At 43.4% G+C, this 10,988-nt stretch overlaps 4 non-coding genes across 4 annotated transcripts; all 4 read right to left on the bottom strand.

The window, feature by feature from the left end:
• trnav-cac (transfer RNA valine (anticodon CAC)) lies at positions 1-73 on the bottom strand. The gene has a single exon. It is a non-coding gene; the product is annotated as a tRNA-Val (tRNA).
• A 2,675-nt stretch (positions 74-2,748) lies between these two features.
• trnav-cac (transfer RNA valine (anticodon CAC)) lies at positions 2,749-2,821 on the bottom strand. The gene has a single exon. It is a non-coding gene; the product is annotated as a tRNA-Val (tRNA).
• A 2,674-nt stretch (positions 2,822-5,495) lies between these two features.
• On the bottom strand, positions 5,496-5,568 carry trnav-cac (transfer RNA valine (anticodon CAC)). The gene has a single exon. It is a non-coding gene; the product is annotated as a tRNA-Val (tRNA).
• A 2,673-nt stretch (positions 5,569-8,241) lies between these two features.
• trnav-aac (transfer RNA valine (anticodon AAC)) lies at positions 8,242-8,314 on the bottom strand. The gene has a single exon. It is a non-coding gene; the product is annotated as a tRNA-Val (tRNA).
• Between the last annotated feature and the right edge of the window lie 2,674 nt (positions 8,315-10,988).

Here is a 10,988-nt window from a genome sequence, read left to right as displayed (position 1 = left end):
TGTTTCCGCCCGGTTTCGAACCGGGGACCTTTCGCGTGTGAGGCAAACGTGATAACCACTACACTACGGAAACGCTGTGGCAGTAACATTGTTGGGAACATAACCAGAGCTTTAAGCTCAACAGCTGGACTGCACTTCTGGAGTTTGTGTCACGAGAATAGAATGACGGTGCGAAATTGAGCAAGGTTGTGAGTGTGGCAGGCATTGATCCCGTGTTTCTCTGCCTTTATACATAGGAACAGGAGTGGCCATTCCTCAGCAAGTGGTTAGAATCTGGAATACACTGCTCCAAAGGGCGGTGGAGTCAGACTCAATCTTATCTTTCAAAACGGAGTTGGATAAATATCCGAATGAAAACAATTGCACAGCTGTGGGTAAATGACAGGGGAGTGAGACTTGTTGAGAGTTGGCATGGGCTCGACGGGCTGCAACCATTCCCTTATTCTTCGATTTTATAAGTTAGTGGCACATTTAATAGTGTGCATGTCAGCAGAATATTTAAAGGGACATGGATTCAGTCGGCACAACGAGAGGCATCTGATTCAGAAGATTCGGGTGCACGAAAATTCGGGTTTAATGACTTTAAAAGCATCATTTTTGTTTTGTGAAGATTCGGTCAGAGAAATGTTTGGGAAAATAATTTTTTGCTGAGAAGGGCTCAGTACTTCATCTTCTTTTTGGCTGTTAGGGCCACACTTCTTTTCGATGTTATTATTCCAGAATGCATATTTTCTTTGCTGTTTCACAATAACCAGTCCCTTGCACTACAGTCTATCTCACTGTTTCCAACGTCCCATGTACATGTTACCAGCAAGGAACATTTTGAAGCACACTTCTAAAGCACAGTGTCCAAAATGGTTTATGGATTCAGAGGTAAAGTGCAGAGCACAGATAAGTTATTCAATTAAGGACTCTCCTTCAGTTAACATTTCTTTACTTGTGCAAATGAAGATCATCAGTCAATTAATGATGTTTTCCCATGAAGGCAGGATAACATTTAATGATTATGCATTTTCTAAGTAAAAGCCCATGTGATTCAGGGCGAAGTGGCAAATTGGATCCAAATTTGGCTCAGAGGCAGGAAGCAAAGGGTAATGTTTGATGGGTGTTTTTGTGACTGGAAGGATGTTTCCAGTGGGGCTCCACAGTTTTCAGTGCCAGATCCATTGCTTTTTATGGTATTTATCAATGATCTAAACTTGAATATAGGTGTTATGATTACGAAGTTTTCAGGTGTTATTAAAATAGGCAGTGTGGTTGATAATGAAGAAGAAAGCTGGAGACTCCAGGAAGATATCAATCAACTGATAAGGGGGTAGAGCAGTGGCAAATGTAATTTAATCCAGAGATGTGAGAGATCGTGCATTTGTGGAGGGCTAACAAGGAAAGGGAATACACATCAACTGGTATGACATTGAGAAGTGTAGAGGAACAAAGGTAACTTGGATTGCTTGTCCACAGATCCCTGAAGGTAGCTGGCCAGTTGGAAAAGTTGGTTGAGAAGTCATATGGAATGGTTGCATTTATTGGCAGAAGCAAGGAACGGAACAGCAAGTGGGTTATGCTAGAACTGTATAAAATTCTGGTTAGGCCACAGCTGGAGTACTGCGTGCAGTTCTGGTCACCGCATTGAAGGAAGAACGTGAATACGCTGGAGAGGGTACAGAGGAGATTTACGTAGATGTTGCCGGGAGTGGAGCAACTTTGCTATGAGGACAGATTGGATAGGATGGGTTTGTTTTCCTTGGAACAGAGGAGGCTGATGGGCGACAGCATTGAGGTGTATAAAAATAGGAGGGGCCTGGATATTGTTGATTAAAAGGGTCTAGTTCACATAGTGGAGTGGTCAACAACCAGGCTGCATAATTTCAAAGAAATTAGTGTAAAGGTTAAAGGGGATTTGAAGTGAACATTCTGCATGCAGATGTTTGTGAGGGTCTCAAACTCACTGCCTGAAAGTGTGGTGCAGGCAGAAACCCTCACCACATTTAACAAGTTCTTAGATGTGCACATGAAATGCAATAAGGTGCAGGGGTACACACCTAAAACTTGGCATTTGTTGGCCGGTTCAGATACGATGGGCTTAAATGACTCCTTTCATGCTGTAAACCTCTATGATTATATAATTGTCGGTTAGGATTACTTTCAAGATGCAAAACTTGGCAATCAGATAATTAATGGTGTTTCCTTTGAAGAAGTGTTCGTGCAAGCTGGGGCTCGAACTCAGGAAGCTGAGATAAAGCATCTTGTGAGGCTGCTGTTCCGTGTACGGGGAGCGTTGTCTCGAATGGTGGCATTTTGCAGCCCAGTGAAGGGCGGTAAACCGCTGTTTGATGCTGCATTCTCCGCTTTCCGCCGGCAGCGGCTGATTGGAGAGTGTGGGAGCGGAAGTTAGGGCTTGTCCCGCCCTCACTCACTCTGGAGCTGGGGAAGAGCGATTAGTCGATGGGTTTGTCTGTTGCTTTAATTTTCTGTTGTGAAGCGTGGTGGCGTGGCAGGATCCTTTAATAATCTCTCACAGCTGACCTGAATGCACGGAATGTGCAGCTTTGAGACATGGTTTCTCCAGCGTCAGGGCTGGAAACGGGAGGGAGTGAGATAAACTGTGTAGAATTTGAGTGTGGACAGAACTGCAGAGAGAAATCAGCAAATGGAACAGCATCGTGAGACACTGCACTCTGTTAATATTGAACCACCAATATGAATGATTTAATTTTATCTAATCATTAATTGAACACGTTTGCATAATGTTTCCACCCGGTTTCGAACCGGGGAACTTGCGCGTGTGAGGCAAACGTGATAACCACTACACTACGGAAACGCTGTGCCAGTAACATCGTTGGGAACATAACCAGAGCTTTAACCTCAACAGCTGGACTACACTTCTGGAGCTTGTGTCACGAGAATAGAATGACGGTGCGATATTTCGCAAGGTTGTGAGTGAGGCAGGAATTGATCCCGTGTTTCTCTGCCTTTATACATAGGAACAGGAGTGGCCATTCCTCAGCAAGTAGTTAGAATCTGGAATACATTGCTCTACAGGGCGGTGGAGTCAGACTCAATCTTTTCTTTCAAAACGGAGCTGGATAAGTATCCGAATGAAAAAAATTGCACAGCTGTGGGTAAGTGACAGGGGAGTGAGACTTGTTGAGAGTTGGCATGGGCTCGACGGGCTGCATCCATTCCCTTATTCTTTGATTCTATAAGTTAGTGGCACATTTAATAGTGTGCATGTCAGCAGAATATTGAAAGGGACATGGATTCAGTCGGCACAACGAGAGGCATCTGATTCAGAAGATTCCGGTGCATGAAAATTCGGGTTTAATGACTTTAAAAGCATCATTTTTCTTTTGTGAAGATTCGGTCAGAGAAATGTTTCAAAAATAATTTTTTGCTGAAAAGGGCTCAGCACTTCATCTTCTTTTTGGCTGTTAGGGCCACACTTCTTTTCGATGGTATTCTTCCAGAATGTATATTTTCTTTGCTGTTTCACAATAACCAGTCCCTTGCACTGCAGTCTATCTCACTGTTTCCAACGTCTCATGTACATGTTACCAGCAATGAACATTTTGAAGCAGACTTCTAAAGCACAGTGTCCAAAATGGTTTATGGATTCAGAGGTAAAGTGCAGAGCACAGATAAGTTATTCAATTAAGGATTCTCCTTCAGATAACATATCTTTAGTTGTGCAAATGAAGATCATCAGTCAATTATTGATGTTTTCCCATGAAGGCAGGATAACATTTAATGATTATGCATTTTCTAATTAAAAGTCCATGTGATTCAGGGCGAAGTGGCAAATTGGATCCAAATTTGGCTCAGAGGCAGGAAGCAAAGGGTAATGTTTGATGGGTGTTTTTGTGACTGGAAGGATGTTTCCAGTGTGGTTCCACAGTTTTCAGTGCCAGATCCATTGCTTTTTATGGTATTTATCAATGATCTAAACTTGAATATAGGTGTTATGATTACGAAGTTTTCAGGTGTTATTAAAATAGGCAGTGTGGTTGATAATGAAGAAGAAAGCTGGAGACTCCAGGAAGATATCAATCAACTGATAAGTGGGTAGAGCAGTGGCAAACTGAATTTAATCCAGAGATGTGAGAGATCGCGCATTTGTGGAGGGCTAACAAGGAAAGGGAATACACATCAACTGGTATGACATTGAGAAGTGTAGAGGAACAAAGGTAACTGGGATTGCTTGTCCACAGATCCCTGAAGGTAGCTGACCAGTTGGAAAAGTTGATTAAGAATTCATATGGAATGGTTGCATTTATTGGCAGAAGCAAGGAACAGAACAGCAAGTGGGTTATGCTAGAACTGTATAAAATTCTGGTTAGGCCACAGCTGGAGTTCTGCGTGCAGTTCTGGTCACCGCATTGAAGGAAGAACGTGAATACGCTGGAGAGGGTACAGAGGAGATTTATGTAGATGTTGCCGGGAGTGGAGCAACTTTGCTATGAGGACAGATTGGATAGGATGTGTTTGTTTTCCTTGGAACAGAGGAGGCTGATGGGCGACAGCATTAAGGTGTAAATAAAAAGGAGGGGCCTAGATATTGTTGATTAAAAGGGTCTATTTCACATAGTGGAGTGGTCAACAACCAGGCTGCATAATTTAAAAGTAATTAGTGTAAGGGTTAAAGCGGATTTGAAGTGAACATTCTGCATGCAGATGTTTGTGGGGGTCTCAAACTCACTGCCTGAAAGTGTGGTGCAGGCAGAAACCCTCACCACATTTAACAAGTTCTGAGATGTGCACATGAAATGCAATAAGGTGCAGGGGGACACACCTAAAACTGGACATTTGTTGGCCGGTGCAGATACGATGGGCTTAAATGACTCCTTCCATGCTGTAAACCTCTATGATTATATAATTATCGGTTAGGATTACTTTCATGATGCAAAACGTGGCAATCAGATAATTAATGGTGTTTCCAGTGAAGAAGTGTTCGTGCAAGCTGGGGCTCGAACTCAGGAAGCTGAGATGAAGCATCTTATGAGGCTGCTGTTTGGTGTACGGGGAGCGTTGTCTCGAACGGTGGCATTTTGCAGCCCAGTGCAGGGCGGTAAACCGCTGTTTCATGCTGCATTCTCCGCTTTCCGCCGGCAGCGGCTGATTGGAGAGTGTGGGAGTGGAAGTTAGGGCTTGTCCCGCCCTCACTCACTCTGGAGCTGGTGAAGAGCGATTAGTCGATGGGTTTGTTTGTGGCTTTAATTTTCTGTTGTGAAGCGTGGTGGCGTGGCAGGATCCTTTAATAATCTCTCACAGCTGACCTGAATGCACGGAATGTGCAGCTTTGAGATATGGTTTCTCCAGCGTCAGGGCTGGAAACGGGAGGGAGTGAGAGACACTGTATAAAATTTGAGTGTGAACCGAGCTGCAGAGAGAAATCAGCAAATGGACCAGCATCGTGAGACACTGCACTCTGTTAATATTGAACCACTAATATGAATGATTTAATTTTATCTAATCATTAATTGAACACGTTTGCATAATGTTTCCGCCCGGTTTCGAACCGGGGACCTTGCGCGTGTGAGACAAAAGTGATAACCACTACACTACGGAAACGCTGTGCCAGTGACATCGTTGGGAACATAACCAGAGCTTTAACCTCAACAGCTGGACTACACTTCTGGAGCTTGTGTCACGAGAATAGAATGACGGTGCTATATTTCGCAAGGTTGTGAGTGAGGCAGGAATTGATCCCGTGTTTCTCTGCCTTTATACATAGGAACAGGAGTGGCCATTCCTCAGCAAGTAGTTAGAATCTGGAATACATTGCTCTACAGGGCGGTGGAGTCAGACTCAATCTTATCTTTCAAAACGGAGCTGGATAAGTATCCGAATGAAAAAAATTGCACAGCTGTGGGTAAGTGACAGGGGAGTGAGACTTGTTGAGAGTTGGCATGGGCTCGACGGGCTGCATCCATTCCCTTATTCTTTGATTCTATAAGTTAGTGGCACATTTAATAGTGTGCATGTCAGCAGAATATTGAAAGGGACATGGATTCAGTCGGCACAACGAGAGGCATCTGATTCAGAAGATTCCGGTGCATGAAAATTCGGGTTTAATGACTTTAAAAGCATCATTTTTCTTTTGTGAAGATTCGGTCAGAGAAATGTTTGAAAAAGAATTTTTTGCTGAAAAGGGCTCAGCACTTCATCTTCTTTTTGGCTGTTAGGGCCACACTTCTTTTCGATGGTATTCTTCCAGAATGTATATTTTCTTTGCTGTTTCACAATAACCAGTCCCTTGCACTGCAGTCTATCTCACTGTTTCCAACGTCTCATGTACATGTTACCAGCAATGAACATTTTGAAGCAGACTTCTAAAGCACAGTGTCCAAAATGGTTTATGGATTCAGAGGTAAAGTGCAGAGCACAGATAAGTTATTCAATTAAGGATTCTCCTTCAGATAACATTTCTTTAGTTGTGCAAATGAAGATCATCAGTCAATTAATGATGTTTTCCCATGAAGGCAGGATAACATTTAATGATTATGCATTTTCTAAGTAAAAGCCCATGTGATTCAGGGCGAAGTGGCAAATTGGATCCAAGTTTGGCTCAGAGGCAGGAAGCAAAGGGTAATGTTTGATGGGTGTTTTTGTGACTGGAAGGATGTTTCCAGTGGGGTTCCGCAGTTTTCAGTGCCAGATCCATTGCTTTTTATGGTATTTATCAATGATCTAAACTTGAATACAGGTGTTATGATTTCGAAGTTTTCAGGTGTTATTAAAATAGGCAGTGTGGTTGATAATGAAGAAGAAAGCTGGAGACTCCAGGAAGATATCAATCGACTGATAAGGGGGTAGAGCAGTGGCAAATTGAATTTAATCCAGAGATGTGAGAGATCGCGCATTTGTGGAGGGCTAACAAGGAAAGGGAATACACATCAACTGGTATGACATTGAGAAGTGTAGAGGAACAAAGGTAACTGGGATTGCATGTCCACAGATCCCTGAAAGTAGCTGGCCAGTTGGAAAAGTTGGTTAAGCAGTCATATTGAATGGTTGCATTTATTGGCAGAAGCAAGGAACAGAACAGCAAGTGGGTTATGCTCGAACTGTATAAAATTCTGGTTAAGCCACAGCTGGAGTACTGCGTGCAGTTCTAGTCACCGCATTGAAGGAAGGACGTGAATACGCTGGAGAGGGTACAGAGGAGATTTACGTAGATGTTGTCGGGAGTGGAGCAACTTTGCTATGAGGACAGATTGGATAGGATGGGTTTGTTTTCCTTGGAACAGAGGAGGCTGATGGGCGACAGCATGAGGTGTATAAAAATAGGAGGGGCCTAGATATTGTTCATTAAAAGGGTCTATTTCACATAGTGGAGTGGTCAACAACCAGGCTTCGTAATTTAAAAGTAATTAGTGTAAGGGTTAAAGGGGATTTCAAGTGAACATTCTGCATGCAGATGTTTGTGGGGGTCTCAAACTCACTGCCTGAAAGTGTGGTGCAGGCAGAATCCCTCAGCACAGTTAACAAGTTCTGAGATGTGCACATGAAATGCAATAAGATGCAGGGGTACACTCCTGAAACTGGGCATTTGTTGGCCGGTGCAGATACGATGGGCTTAAATGACTCCTTCCATGCTGTAAACCTCTATGATTGTATAATTATCGCTTAGGATTACTTTCATGATGCAAAACGTGGCAATCAGATAATTAATGGTGTTTCCAGTGAAGAAGTGTTCGTGCAAGCTGGGGCTCCAACTGAGGAAGCTGAGATGAAGCATTTTCTGAGTCTGCTGTTCGGTGTACGGGGAGCGTTGTCTCGAACGGTGGCATTTTGCAGCCCAGTGAAGGGCGGTAAACCGCTGTTTCATGCTGCATTCTCCGCTTTCCGCCGGCAGCGGCTGATTGGAGAGTGTGGGAGCGGAAGTTAGGGCTTGTCCCGCCCTCACTCACTCTGGAGCTGGGGAAGAGCGATTAGTCGATGGGTTTGTTTGTGGCTTTAATTTTCTGTTGTGAAGCGTGGTGGCGTGGCAGGATCCTTTAATAATCTCTCACAGCTGACCTGAATGCATGGAATGTGCAGCTTTGAGATATGGTTTTTCCAGCGTCAGGGCTGGAAACGGGAGGGAGTGAGAGACACTGTGTAGAATTTGAGTGTGAACAGAACTGCAGAGAGAAATCAGCAAATGGAACAGCATCGTGAGACACTGCACTCTGTTAACATTGAACCACTAATATGAATGATTTAATTTTTTCTTATCATTAATTGAACACGTTTGCATAATGTTTCCGCCCGGTTTCGAACCGGGGACTTTTCGCGTGTTAGGCGAACGTGATAACCACTACACTACGGAAACGCTGTGGCAGTAATGTTGTTGGGAACATAACCAGAGCTTTAACCTCAACAGCTGGACTACACTTCTGGAGCTTGTGTCACGAGAATCGAATAACGGTGCTATATTTAGCAAGGTTGTGAGTGTGGCAGGAATTGATCCCGTGTTTCTCTGCGTTTATACATAGGAACAGGAGTGGCCATTCCTCAGCAAGTGGTTAGAATCTGGAAAACACTTCTCCAAAGGGCGGTGGAGTCAGACTCAATCTTATCTTTCAAAATGGAGTTGGATAAGTATCCGAATGAAAAAAATTGCACAGCTGTGTGTAAATGACAGGGGAGTGAGACTTGTTGAGAGTTGGCATGGGCTCGACGGGCTGCAACCATTCCCTTATTCTTTGATTCTATAAGTTAGTGGCACATTTAATAGTGTGCATGTCAGCAGAATATTGAAAGGGACATGGATTCAGTCGACACAACGAGAGGCACCTGATTCAGAAGATTCGGGTGCACGAAAATTCGGGTTTAATGACTTTAAAAGCATCATTTTTCTTTTATGAAGATTCGGTCAGAGAAATATTTGAAAAATAAATTTTTGCTGAAAAGGGCTCAGCACTTCATCTTCTTTTTGGCTGTTAGGGCCACACTTCTTTTCGATGGTATTCTTCCAGAATGTATATTTTCTTTGCTGTTTCACAATAACCAGTCCCTTGCACTACAGTCTATCTCACTGTTTCCAACGTCTCATGTACATGTTACCAGCAATGAACATTTTGAAGCAGACTTCTAAAGCACAGTGTCCAAAATGGTTTATGGATTCAGAGCTAAAGTGCAGAGCACAGATAAGTTATTCAATTAAGGACTCTCCTTCAGTTAACATTTCTTTAGTTGTGCAAATGAAGATCATCAGTCAATTAATGATGTTTTCCCATGAAGGCAGGATAACATTTAATGATTATGCATTTTCTAAATAAAAGCCCATGTGATTCAGGGCGCAGTGGCAAATTGGATCCAAATTTGGCTCACAGGCAGGAAGCAAAGGGTAAAGTTTGATGGGTGTTTTTGTGACTGGAAGGATGTTTCCAGTGGGGTTCCACAGTTTTCAGTGCCAGATCCATTGCTTTTTATGGTATTTATCAATGATCTAAACTTGAATATAAGTGTTATGATTACGAAGTTTTCAGGTGTTATTAAAATAGGCAGTGTGGTTGATAATGAAGAAGAAAGCTGGAGACTCCAGGAAGATATCAATCAACTGATAAGGGGGTAGAGCAGTGGCAAATTGAATTTAAACCAGAGATGTGAGAGATCGCGCATTTGTGGAGGGCTAACAAGGAAAGGGAATACACATCAACTGGTATGACATTGAGAAGTGTAGAGGAACAAAGGTAACTCGGATTGCTTGTCCACAGATCCCTGAAGGTAGCTGGCCAGTTGGAAAAGTTGGTTAAGAAGTCATATGGAATGGTTGCATTTATTGGCAGAAGCAAGGAACAGAACAGCAAGTGGGTTATGCTAGAACTGTATAAAATTCTGGTTAGGCCACAGCTGGAGTACTGCGTGCAGTTCTGTTCACCGCATTGATGGAAGAACGTGAATACGCTGGAGAGGGTATAGAGGAGATTTACGTAGATGTTGCCGGGAGTGGAGCAACTTTGCTATGAGGACAGATAGGATAGGATGGGTTTGTTTTCCTTGGAACAGAGGAGGCTGATGAGCGACAGCATTGAGTTGTATAAAAATAGGAGGGGCCTAGATATTGTTGATTAAAAGGGTCTATTTCACATAGTGGAGTGGTCAACAACCAGGCTGCATAATTTAAAAGTAATTAGTGTAAGGGTTAAAGGGGATTTGAAGTGAACATTCTGCATGCAGATGTTTGTGGGGGTCTCAAACTCACTGCCTGAAAGTGTGGTGCAGGCAGAAACCCTCACCACATTTAACAAGTTCTGAGATGTGCACATGAAATGCAATAAGGTGCAGGGGGACACATCTAAAACTGGACATTTGTTGGCCGGTGCAGATACGATGGGCTTAAATGACTCCTTCCATGCTGTAAACCTCTATGATTATATAATTATCGGTTAGGATTACTTTCATGATGCAAAACGTGGCAATCAGATAATTAATGGTGTTTCCAGTGAAGAAGTGTTCGTGCAAGCTGGGGCTCGAACTCAGGAAGCTGAGATGAAGCATCTTATGAGGCTGCTGTTTGGTGCACGGGGAGCGTTGTCTCGAACGGTGGCATTTTGCAGCCCAGTGAAGGGCGGTAAACCGCTGTTTGATGCTGCATTCTCCGCTTTCCGCCGACAGCGGCTGATTGGAGAGTGTGAGAGCGGAAGTTAGGGCTTGTCCCGCCCTCACTCACTCTGGAGCTGGGGAAGAGCGATTAGTCGATGGGTTTGTTTGTGGCTTTATTTGTCTGTTGTGAAGCGTGGTGGCGTGGCAGGATCCTTTAATAATCTCTCACAGCTGACCTGAATGCACGGAATGTGCAGCTTTGAGATATGGTTTCTCCAGCGTCAGGGCTGGAAACGGGAGGGAGTGAGAGACACTGTGTAGAATTTGAGTGTGAACAGAACTGCAGAGAGAAATCAGCAAATGGACCAGCATCGTGAGACACTGCACTCTGTTAATATTGAAGCACTAATATGAATGATTTAATTTTATCTAATCATTAATTGAACACGTTTGCATAA

This window comes from Pristiophorus japonicus, chromosome 3 (assembly GCF_044704955.1).
Source record: "Pristiophorus japonicus isolate sPriJap1 chromosome 3, sPriJap1.hap1, whole genome shotgun sequence".
In the NCBI taxonomy this organism is placed as follows: Eukaryota; Metazoa; Chordata; class Chondrichthyes; family Pristiophoridae; genus Pristiophorus; species Pristiophorus japonicus.
The sequence above is the reverse complement of the archived record's forward strand: the minus strand, read 5'-3'. Positions and strand labels throughout refer to the sequence as shown.